Consider the following 12,509-nt stretch of genomic DNA (forward strand, 5'->3'; position numbering starts at 1 on the left):
ATGTACTCACACCACTCAACCCATGACATTTAGTGAAGTCCTCTTCAAAACTTAACTCTCCAAATTCAGTGTGATACCCAAGAAGAGGCTTAGGTGAGATCAGCACCAAGATTTTCCTGAATCTACAAGCATAGCCTTGGCCTCCAGTTCTTGACTGACAAGGTGATTGTGTATACATTAGCACTGACTTGATTAAAACCTCTCAGTTCTCTTAGCAATTTTCTCCATCTCAGTTCAGAACTTGATATGGCACCCTTCCTTCCTTCCTTCCTTTCTTGTTTTTCTGTTGTTGTTGCTTTTTGTTTTGTTTTGTTTTGTTTTTCGAGACAGGGTTTCTCTACATTGCTTTGGAGCCTATCCTGGAACTTACTCTGTAAACCAGGCTGGCCTGGAAATCACAGAGATCCGCCTGCCTCTGCCACCTAAATGCTGGGATTAAAAGCGAGCATTAATTAAATGTTTTTCATGATGGTTCATGACTCTAACCTATAAAGATCTGTGTAAATCTAAATCTCATATGCATATTTTATCAACTATTGTCGCTCCTTCTGGAGTTCATCCTCACTTCAGCTAATGGCCTCTTAGGCAAAGAACTGCCCCCACCTTGACCACTGATTTGGACATGCAGTCCTATGTGCTTTCAGGAGACAAACAGAAAACTGCTTGCCAAGTCAGAATAAGACAGCCATTCTACCTCCCTGCTTTTGTTGTGGTCTGTCAGATACTCCAAGGCCTTAGCCAAAACGTTGCTGTGAGACCTTGGGTGACTGTCCAGGTAGCATGCACCTTTTGGAAGTTGCCCATCCGCACTTCCTATCTACCTTGTATTATTATTTTCTTTCTCAGGTCTTGATGAGGTTGAAGATTAAACTATCACAACTATCATTCTCTCTTCCTAGTTAGATATATTAGGTACTAGACTTAAGATTTCCAGCTTAGGACAACTCTACTGTAAACTCCGTTATGCCTTCACCCTAGGACTAGATATGTAGGTCATTTTGTTCTCGGTTTTCCTTTTCTTAGAGCACACTTGTTATTCACTGTTTTGTATGTAGTTTTGTATCAAGCCTAAATCTTTTCTTTAGACTAAAAGGGGAATTGTAGTGGGATATTCACTTTGTCTGCTTCTGTGACACTGACCACACCCATTGGGGGTGGAGGCAGGGGCAGAAGTGACCTGTGGAACTAGGTCTGAGAAAGAGCCTGGCTAGCTCAGTCGGTAGAGCTTGAGACTCTTAGTCTCAGAGTCGTGGGTTCGAGCCCCACACTGAGCGCCATATATTAGAGCTGGGCTCATAAATGTCATCATCTAGAGCTTTTTATGTGGGTTCTGGGAACTAAACTCTGGTCCTGAGCTATCGCCCTATAGCCTTTCTTATTTTCTCACTTCATACATGTTAGAAGCTTCCTCTTCAATCTTTTTCAATAACACCCTTTAAAATGCAAACTGGAAGAGCTACCAGAATATTTTGTGTATATTCCTTTATCTTTTCCTTCTCACAGAAATAAGTAGTGGCTTAGATTCTCTTCTGATTCTTCTAGTCTGTGAGTATACTCCAGCCCCAATGTACTCTACTATAACTCTAATGTACTTTCCTAAAGACAATCATATACCACTACTGGCACATAAACTTTTCTTCTCTTGCAAATATAACTATACTAAGCTGCTATTGTCGTCATTTTTACCTTACTCCTCGAAAAGTAGTTCTTTTCATTGTCCCCATAACCTCCTAGCATACATAAAGTGAGAAAACAAAATGCATTTACACATGTATAATTAAGCTCTGCTGTCAGGCTCAATTCTTACTGAAAAAAAGAAAGGTAGCTATAAATGGTAACAAGATTTCATAGACTCAAAAGTGTCAAGAGTAACTCAACAGAGAAATGACAATCATTTAAACAAACAGTTCTGGAATAAACAGTTTATCTCTATCAGGGAAAAATGACTTGGCCATTACTTTTCACAGTATATAAAAATTAAATTGCAATAAATCACAGATCTACATATAAGAACAAAAATGACCAAACTTGTACCTTCATAGTACTGGGATAGGCAAACTTTTCTTTTAACTAAAATAAGCACAAACTATAACAGAAAATTGGCAAAAACAGATAACATCAAAACTAAGAACTTTGACAAGAGAGATGTTTTGTGTGCTTAAGAGAGCTTACTGGTCTTGCAGAGAATCTAGATTTGGTTCCCAGTTCCTACATGGTGGCTGACAATCATCTGTAACTCCAGTCAAGGGCACCAAACATATATGTATGTGTGTGTGTGTGTGTGTGTGTGTGTGTGTGTGTGTGTGTGTGCAAAGCACTCACAAACATAAAAAATCCTTCTAAAATACTAAAACTCCTATTCTGCTAGAAATACTATTAAAAAATGAAACGCAAACCAAACACTAGAAGAAGACATTGTAAGACATATGCCATCTGATGAAGAGCTGATTTCTACTCAGGATATATAAAAAATTTTTACAACTCCATATATAAAAAGATAACAGGTTGGGTTTTTTAAATAGGCAAAATGTATTTGAACAGACACATCACAAAAGAAGGTATGTAAACAGCCAAGAAATATTCAAAGACAGTATCATTCATCATCAGAGAGAGGCAAATCAAACTACAATGAGAAACTACTGTAAATAAAATCAAAGGAATGACAGAACCAGGTGGCAACAATGAGGAGCATCTAGAACTCTCAGACAAAATGAGAAGACAAAATGATGCAGACACATTAAAGAGAGGAATTGTAAATGCTAAAGGTAAACTGTGCCACATTCCCCAGCATCTCACTGCCAAGTACTTATCCCAAAGAAATGAAAACACATATTTATAAAGATTGTGTGAACATTCATTCACAGTCCAAAACTAGGAACAATCTCAATGTCAGCTGGTGAACAGGTCAGCAAATTGTGGTCAATTTATACTTTGGAAGCTGTTCAGCAAAAAAGAAGAGAACTACCAGTAGCATAGATTGACACCAATTTCAAACCCAAAGACCTCACACTGTGTAAACCCATTTATATGAAACTCTAGAGAACACAGAATTACAATGTCAGAAAATGCAGCAGTGGGTGCCTGAGGCTGTCAGAACACACTGCACAAGAAAACAAGAATGTTTAGGCTTCTTGATGGAATTTTTTCTGTATCAGGAAGTGACAGTGATTATGTGACTATATAAAATTACCAAAATTCATCAAGCTGTACTTCAAATGGATGGATCTTATTTTATATAAATTATACAGCAATCAACATGAAAAAAATCTCTGACAATCACTGAGCGTTTTAAATTTTGCTTTATTATACCCAAACTTCATATTTTCGAGAATTTATCTTCTAATCTGCCACTTCTAGATTGTTATAAATGCAAAGAACTAAATAAAGATGAGCAGTACAAAAAGTGCTCACTGGCCAGCTGTGTGCAACCCACAGCCTTCCAAACAGGACCTGCTTTCCACTGCAAAGCTTGTGGAATGGACTTTGGAGGCCATTTGCTTCCTCAAGGTTTTAGTTACTCCATAAGGAGATTTCACTTCTGCCCAGGAGCCAGTCACCTTCTGTTCCTTGTGAAATTCACTACAGCTAACTCCTACCACTTTTCCAATTTCAACCTAACAGCCACTTCCATGGGGGAAATGTCTGACTTCACCATCACTTTGTGTGCTGCTTGTTTCCAAACTCTTCTTCTAGACTCACTGCTTGGTGTGTAGCATTTTATTTGCTAGTCTACCCAGTGCCTGGAACAGTACCCTGACACCTACCTAATCAGTGCTCCAAAAAGTTACAGAATGACTAATCACAACCTGGAGACACAGTTACCACAGCAAGCATGCAAAAGCAGACTTGAAAGGTTAATGGTCCTAAGGAGTCAGATTCTGGCCCCTCTGATGAAAAGTCCTAGCCACTTAATGCATTAAGTGTCAATCAGCAGCCTAACAATGTCACTGCTCTGTACAGCAGACTATTTAGGCTTATGGACCCAGGATCTTAACCCAGATCCCATTACATTCCTTTCCTGAAATTGTATGGAATCAAATTTTCTTTGAAATAGCTGTTTCTGCATGATTATTTTACAAAACTGATATACTCAGTCTGACTGTACTTCCCAGAATAGACACTAATTAGCTGCAATTAAATTTAGTACATTCCTTATGTAAGGGACATACATTTTTACTAAATAATGCAGTGCTTACATGTTCATTCAACTAACAGGAGTCTCTTGTCTCTCTTGAGAGTAACAGTAGTCTGCTGTCTCACTATTCTCACACACACTACTAGCTCTCACTAGACTATACTTCCTGCCATGACTAAAGAGCAAAATGCAAGACACTATGTGTAACAGCTTTTAATGTGCTTAGAAGCATGACATATACACAGCAATTTAAAAAAAAAAAAAAACAAAAAACAAAGACTATGTTCAGCAATGTGAGACATTCTACAATGATTCTATTCACTGGGGAGAAATAAAACCTGGGGCAGGGGGAACAGAATGAAAGAGTTTTTGAATGACAGTGAATTTAAACAAGTGAGTCAGAATGAGTCAGCCTTAAATGTATGGCTCAAAACTATAAAGAGACACTACCATAAATCCTGTGATGTCAATCTTAACCCTCTTCAAAACACAAAAATAATGCTGCTGTATGCTGAATTCCTGTTCTTAGTGTGGTCACAGTTTTGCCACATGTATCAACACTATATGATTTAAAGACTAATCCTTATAATACCACCTATGGTTAAGGGTGCTATGGAATTTTACATCCCATATAACTGGCTGCACCTCATGTTTGGGTGAGGTCAACTAATACTTTTTTGGATAAGAATAAGATTGAGCAAACTTTGTGGGGTAACACAATTTACATGCAGAAAATTCATAAATACCAAACATATACCTATTCCACCAATAGCATTAGCATCCCAAGCTTTAAACTCACAAGTTTAGCGTCCTTTTAACAATTTTCCCCTTCACACCTGTACACAAAATTTCTCACTAATTTCTTTGTACTCTTTTCAGTCATCTTTTGCATTTTTTTATTTGTCTCACTATTATATAAGCCCACAACCATATTCAAACATTTGTTGACTTCAGTACAATTGCCAAGTATAACCTCCTGAGATCATGCTGTGTGTGTGCCATACATAGCTTGCCAATAATAACCATCACTTGAATCTAAGACTTTGGAATAACATTTCGGTAACTAACTTGAATTTCTCCTTGTATGAAACTAAAGGAAATGTAATTTGGACAAGAATACTGGAAATAACATTCACTCATAAAACTAATGTCAAGAGACTACACCTCCATTCACTCATTACTCAATTCTAGTAATTAGTATTAGATTGCTCACAGAGTAGCACAAATACATGATGTCTGTCAATCAATGGAGGAGGATGGGAATGAGAGAAAAGGATAGAAAGGAAATGGGAGGGGCTGACACCAGATAAGTTATTTTTTCAAGAAACAAGATTCAATACAATCAATGAAATTAAAAACTCAATTTGACACCAAATTAGAAACAACTGAAGAGAAGATCCGCTCTTTAGACAAATCTTCCAATATACATTGGAAGAAGATGAAAAAGGACAAGGTTACAAGGGCACAGGTGACATTAAGACTCAAGGAAATAGTTTAGTATGCTTATTAGTAGAGCCCCAGAAATAGGAAACAGTGAAGATACAGTTTTTGAAGAAGTCATAAAAAGCTCAGAGAACAAAACAAATATCAACTACCATTAATATTAAGAACTACAGGCACTCTGGAGGAAAACTTGCAAAAATTAAAGGGCCAAACAGAAATCTTTTTTATTTAAAAATTTTTCATATTACGTACCAACCCCACCAGTTCCCCCTCCTTCCCCTTTCCTTGCCTCCCCACCCCCCTTCTCATCCCCAAAGAAGAAATCTTAAAAAGCACTCAGAGAAGAGGCCAAATAATCTTTAGATAAGTAGGAATAAAATTCCTAAACAAAAAGTATGAAAAAAGACAGTGGCGTAACAACCTTAAAATACTGAAAGAAAATTACTAGCAACTTAATATTTCAACTAATTTTAAGAACATCCCTCCAAATTTAAGGAAAAGATACACAGTAATGGAAGGGCACACCCTGAAAGCTCATTCCTTGTAGATCCCTGGGTGTCTGAACCTGGACACTTGTAATATAAATCCCAACATGTCAAAACAGTGCTTGACAGTCTGGCCCTGTGGTCGCTGCATGCTACTCATCTCCAGCCATACAGCTCAAAATCAAAACCCAATGTGCCTCTTCCTCCAACAACTTCTGCTCCTATGGGGTCACCACACTGACTTCCTTCAGCTAACATGCTATAAACAAACCCTGTCATTTAATCCTAGTCAAATTGAAATTATCATACTTAAGCTGTATTTGAAAATCTCAAACAGATTCACTTTCCTCTACTACAAAAGAAGGGCAAACATGAGAACTGCTTTCCTAGTTTTTTGTCAAGTGTTCAAATTCAAAGTACAGTGTCTACATTTAAGCATAACTTATTTTGCCTAATATTAGATATTACATAATTATCTTGATGACATACCTAGTTCAAATTCTAACACAATTTAATTAAAAAAAAACACTTTAGGGAAAAAAATCAGAAAAGCAATGTTAGCCATTAAGACTGTTAAAATTTTCTAAAATTGAAAGTCCAAGTAATGGTTTTCTGTCTAAAACTACAGGCTGTGTACACGTGTATATGTGTATGTGCATATATGTACATGTTCGTATATATACCAATATAGATAGACTCTGTTTATGACACACACACTATAACACACAAACTGAGTTAGAGGAGTTTCTAGAAATTACAGATTAAAAGTATTAATGCTTCAGTATATTTAAGTTAAAGGCAACACTTACTGACCCAAATAACAATGTCTACTTCTTACTCTAAGCAAAAGAATTAGAATCTCAGACTGGACATGAGTGCCAGCCTTTCAACTCAGTACAAAGTAGGCACATTGTTATTGTTGTTGATATTATTATTATTATTATCATTATCATTATTTTAATTCAGGGTCAACCTGCTCGGTAGAGCAAGATTGTTGCATAGACCTGTCTCAAAACAAACAAAAGAGAATTCAGATTTTTTAAATGCCATAAAAAAAAGTACATAGCTTAAGGACATTTTTAAACTCAATAATTACAGTAATTTTCATTTTAAACCTAGATTCAGCAAGGTTCATTAGCATCTTCTCAACATAGCCAAGAATCTTCTAACCACTGAGGAACAAAGAAAAGACATAACTACTTAATATACAGAGGCTTTCTTCATATATAACTTGCCCCCTTCCCTTACCATCACAGCAACTGTCTCTAAAAGAGGAAGACACTGGGTTAACTGTTTTTGTTGCTTGTTTTCAAGATTCCTAAATTAAGCAACACTTCACTTACCAAGTTGTCTCAAATAACAGAAGCAGAGACCTGAAGGCCAACAAAGAAGGAAGGAGGAAAAGTTTCTAAAAGTAAAAAGTCGGTTTTTGAATAGCAATAAGGGTCACTACTTAAAAACAAGTCTCTCAAAACCTTCACTCAAAATGTATTTGTTCATTTTCATTCAGAATGATACAATTAAGAGCAAATTGATAGTTGCTTTCATTCCAAGTTAAAGACTAGGCACTGAAAATTAGAGATGGGGAACATATACAAAACAAGGTATAGAAAGTGACTGCAGGAGAGATGGCTCAGCTTTTGCTGCTCTTCCAGGAGACCCAAGTTCAGTTCCCAGCAGCCACATTACATTGGCCAGCTCACAATCACATGTAACTCTGGCTCTACTGTGTTCTGATACCTATGGCCTTCTTGGGCAACTGCACCTAAAGTATATATACCCACACAGATACATACACATAATTTAAAACATAACAAATTCTTTTTTTAAGTAAAAAAAAAAAAAGTTTTAAGTATAGAAATAAAAACTGCCAGGCAGTGGTGGCTCAAGCCTTAATCCCAGGACTTGGAAAGTGGATCTCAGTGAGTTCAAGGCCAGCTTGGTCTACAAATCAAGTCCAGGACAGCCAGGACCATTATACAGCAAAACCCTATCAAAAAAAAAAAAAACAAAAAACACTTAAACTAAATCTACGGTGAATATAGTCTAGGAAAAAAAGTTATACTCTATAAGATAAAGAAGCTAATATAAAATCTCAAGTAATTTCATCAAGAATTCTTAAAATAGCGGCTGGAGAGATGGTTCAGTGGGTAAGAGCACTGGCTGCTCTTCCAAAAGACCCAAGTCCAAGTCTTAGCACCAACACGGGAGTGCACAATCATTAACTACAGTTCCAGGTATCCAAAGCCCTCTTCTGACCTCTTCTGGCAATGAGCACACATGTGGGGCACAGACATACATAAAACACTCATACATGTGAGACAAAATACTTTTTTAAAAAGTTGTGCTTCATGCATTAAAAAAATAATAATAATCACAGGACTAGAGAGCAGACTCAGCAGTTAGGAATACTTGCAGTTCTCCCAAAGGACCAAGTTTGGATCCCAGCACCACATCAGGCAGCTCATAACAGCTATAACTACAGCTTTTGGGTGTCTGATACCTCAGGCCTCTGGAGGCATGTGCACTCAACTCATATGTACATACCTACATGAACCCACAGATCTACATAATTAAAAATGATAAAAAAAAAATAATATTTTTAAAGTCATACTGGTGGGCTGGAGGTGGTGGTGCACACCTTTAATCCCAGCACTTGGGAGGCAGAGGCAGGCAGATCTGTGTGAGTTGAAGACCAGCCTGGTCTACAAGAGCTAGTTCCAAGACAGCCTCCAAAGCCACAGAGAAACCCTGTTTCGAAAAAACAAAATAGACAAATAAATAAATAAATAAATAAGTCATGCTGGTGATCACTCTGGCAGCACATTACTAAAAGTGGGATGATACAGAGAAAATTAAAATTAGCATGGCACCTGCCCAAGAATGACATGTAAACTAATAAAGTATTCATCATTAAAAACAAAGAAAATAAAAAAGAAATCACACTGGAGCCAGGGAAATGGCTCATCAAGTAAAGGTGCTTGCCACTAAGCCTGAAGACCTGAACTCGGTCCCCAGAATCCACATGGTAGGCTGGTGTCAAGCAAATGACAGTTCATTAGCATGTATCTGAACTGTCAAACACTTCAGGTTCCTATCCAATATTCACACAACTTCTCTGCTAATAAGAACCCAAAAATGCTACAAGGTTTTAAAAAGAAGCAGTTTCCCTGACAGCTTGCATGGTGGTCACGTGGTGAAGGTGGCCGGTTTAGGAGGAAGTAGCTGCTTCCCTTATACACTTTTCATCCACTCAAGACTTGCATCTTCCCAGGAGTTAGCAGCCATGTGCACTTGTTCTCTAGCCCAGTTGCTGCACCTGTCCAATGTGCACTTGGTTGTCTCAGTCCACAAACAGAACTGCTGTACACTGGAACTGGTTACCCTTCCTTTCCTTTCTTCAGTTATACTCCAAACCTCCCATTTCCAAATTCAGGTTTCTCGTGATCATCAACATACAGGAGAACATAGCTGCCCACCAGGTGTGGGGACATACACACCCAGCCAATGAGAGAGAAACCAGAAGCAGGAAGTGCCACCACTCCAAAACACTGCTCCATTGACATTTTGGATTGTGCACTTTACAGAAAGATAAGGGCCTTCAGAAAATTATTTAAAACTTCAAGGAATATTCAAACATTCTTAAGGAATACTTTCATTAGTCTGAGCCACACTTTTGAGAGCCAGCATGTATAATCTGTTAATGTTTCTAGTAGCAGCAGTAAAGCCAGCAGATGTTCAGGTAATCATCATTAAAGCTCTCTATGACTAAGTAGCATAATGACCTTTATTAATCACTGCATCTGGTGTCTGCCAAATGGGAGAGAAACAATACTCAAGCAACCCATTTTCAAAGAGTCACAAGTTACTTGAATGAGGATACTTCAGTACGTTTAAATGACATTTAAATTACATTATGATAGCAGTACAAACAAACATTTAATTCCAAGAACCAATCTAAATAAAATAACTCACTGCAACCCAAATTACTCTCTGGAGAATGTTCATAATATCTACTGGGCAGTCCGCTTCAGTAATAAAGTAATACTAAGAATTGAATGCTCTCAGTACTGATGCAACTGATTACATTTACCAATTATCTGTTATTTGTATGTGCATTCACCAAGGATGATAAACTATAGCGAAGTGAACACCAGGCAAGCTCAGGCATGGACCACTGCATTCTTCAAAACTCATCAAGGTCATGGCTAAGTAATAAAGAGTACTTAAAAAAAAATTATAAATATACATTCTATGAGGTAGTGTGTAGCCACATAATCAAAAGCGACTCGTTCCAAATGGATAGCTCTGCTCTTCCGTGCCCAAATATTTCCTACTCCACCCACCATGACAGTGTCTCAGTGTCTTCATACGAAAAGTCATACATCTGATGAGTATCTGCAGTTCTGTAACAATCCATTCTTCACCAGCATGATGTAAGGTAGCATATACAATCATACGAGCTATCTCAATGCAACCATCAACACTGTTATATACTTTTATACTAATAAGTGGATTGCTGGATCATACACCACAGGCAGACATCACCATACAAGTTAGTTTTATGGGGCTTTTTCCCCACGTGGATTAAACAACTCTAAATCAAACCTTGCTTGTTACGTTAAGTTGCATTCTTTCATTTTGATATTGACTATGTTGTCCTCTGTGATAAGTATTTGAGTACAATCAGAACAAACACAGGAGATTATTTAAAGAATTGAGAAGCCAGGCCCAGAATCCTGTATTAAACTGTCATCCAAAAGGTGCCGACAACAGTGATTTGCATGTCATGGTATTACAGAGTAGTGAAACAGAAATGATCATGTTCCTCTCCACAGAGCCACATGGACAGAAGCAGAGACACTCTCGGAGCACATTTCAGACTGCCGTCACAGATGGTGGAATGGGTTTGGGGTTCCTGTCACTTCAGAGATTACTTGAACAAATATAGTTCTGATATTAATAGAAATACTAGTTACCTTTCAAAACCAAATGGTTCTTCTGTTCAACAAACACATCCTGAACATTACCACGTGCAAAGTGAGATGCACATTCTAAGAGAGTTTACACACCATCTAAAGAGGGAAATCATCAGCATTAAATAGTTTTAAACAAAGGCAGTGTGAGCTGAAACAGGGTTAACAGATTAGATGAGGATAGTAGAAAGTCAGCAACTGCAAGGCACAGGCTGACAAAGACGCTGCTCTGTCCAGAAACTTCAATGTGCATATTAAATGCTTACAGGGTGGGCAGAAATGCAAAAACAAAAAAAAAAATACTTAACAATATTAATAAAGGAGTCAAGACCATAATGGGGAAACCCAAGAATCAGCTGACCTGAGCTGGTGAGAGATCACTGCCTCAGGTCTGACAAATGGGGAACCTGCATAAGACTGAAGTAGACCCCCTGAATACAGATGACAATGGTGTGGCTGGGACAATATATGAGGCCACTGGCAGTGGGTTCAAGATCTAACTCTAATGCACAAACTGAGTTAGTGGAGCCCATGCTATATGGAGAGATACCTTGCCCAGCCTAGACACGGGGTGGCAGGGAGGTTGTGCCTTGATCCTGCCTCAATGAGATGATGGGACAGACTTAATAGACTTCCTAGGGGAGGCCTTACCCTCTCTGAGGAGCAGGGGGAAGTGAGGAGGCAGGTGGAACTGGGATTGGAATGTGCAAGATAAATCAATAAATAAAAAAACAAATAAAATACGTTTAGTTTTTCTTTTAAAAAGTCAACAGAAAATAGAGAAAGAATAGAAAGATTACCAAACCATATATAAAATACCAGAAATCTGAATGTTGATTACTTAATGAACACTTGTTTATTTAACGAAGATGTTTTTAGCACTTGTCAGGAGCTGGTCTAAACACTTTACAAACACTGACTCACTTTCTCCACAATTAACACCCTTATAAGAACATCTACTCTGCTGGGTGGTGGCAGCATTGGCGCACGCCTTCAATCCCAGCACTCTGGAGGCAGAGGCAGGCGCATCTCTGTGAGTTCCAGGCCAGCCTGGTCTACAGAGCGAGTGCCAGGGCAGCAAGGGCTACACGGTGAAACCCCACCTCAAATAAATAAATAAGCAAATAGACAAAGAAAAGAACACCTCTCCCCTTTTATACTATGAAGAAATTAAGGCATAGCAAGGAACTGAGTAACCTTCCCAAGGGCACAGGATCTAGTAAAAACTAAACTCAAAGGCAAACCCAGGTAAGCAGCTGGGAACAGAATCTACACACTGCCGTCTGAATTCACTGTGGCTACTGAACCTGTACTTACCTTGGGCAAATATGTCTTATTAATTTTAATTATTCAAATAGCCACAGGTGGCTAGTAGCCACTGTGTGGAAAATTCTCATCACTACCCAGCACTGCTGCTGCAGACCACCTAGAGAGAGGGAAGTCTTCCAGGTAGTCCACCACACTCCGTTT

The 12,509-nt window shown here is 38.2% G+C and overlaps 1 protein-coding gene and 1 pseudogene across 2 annotated transcripts in view; one reads left to right on the forward strand and one right to left on the reverse strand.

The window, feature by feature from the left end:
• Usp6nl (USP6 N-terminal like) overlaps positions 1–12,509 on the reverse strand; it is a 129,314-nt gene that overhangs the window by 81,473 nt on the left and 35,332 nt on the right. The gene's annotated exons all lie outside the window — the stretch shown is intronic.
• LOC127229960 (uncharacterized) lies at positions 8,868–8,981 on the forward strand (annotated as a pseudogene).

The sequence above is a fragment of the Phodopus roborovskii genome, unplaced genomic scaffold (genome assembly GCF_943737965.1).
Source record: "Phodopus roborovskii unplaced genomic scaffold, PHOROB, whole genome shotgun sequence".
NCBI classification, from domain to species: domain Eukaryota; kingdom Metazoa; phylum Chordata; class Mammalia; order Rodentia; family Cricetidae; genus Phodopus; species Phodopus roborovskii.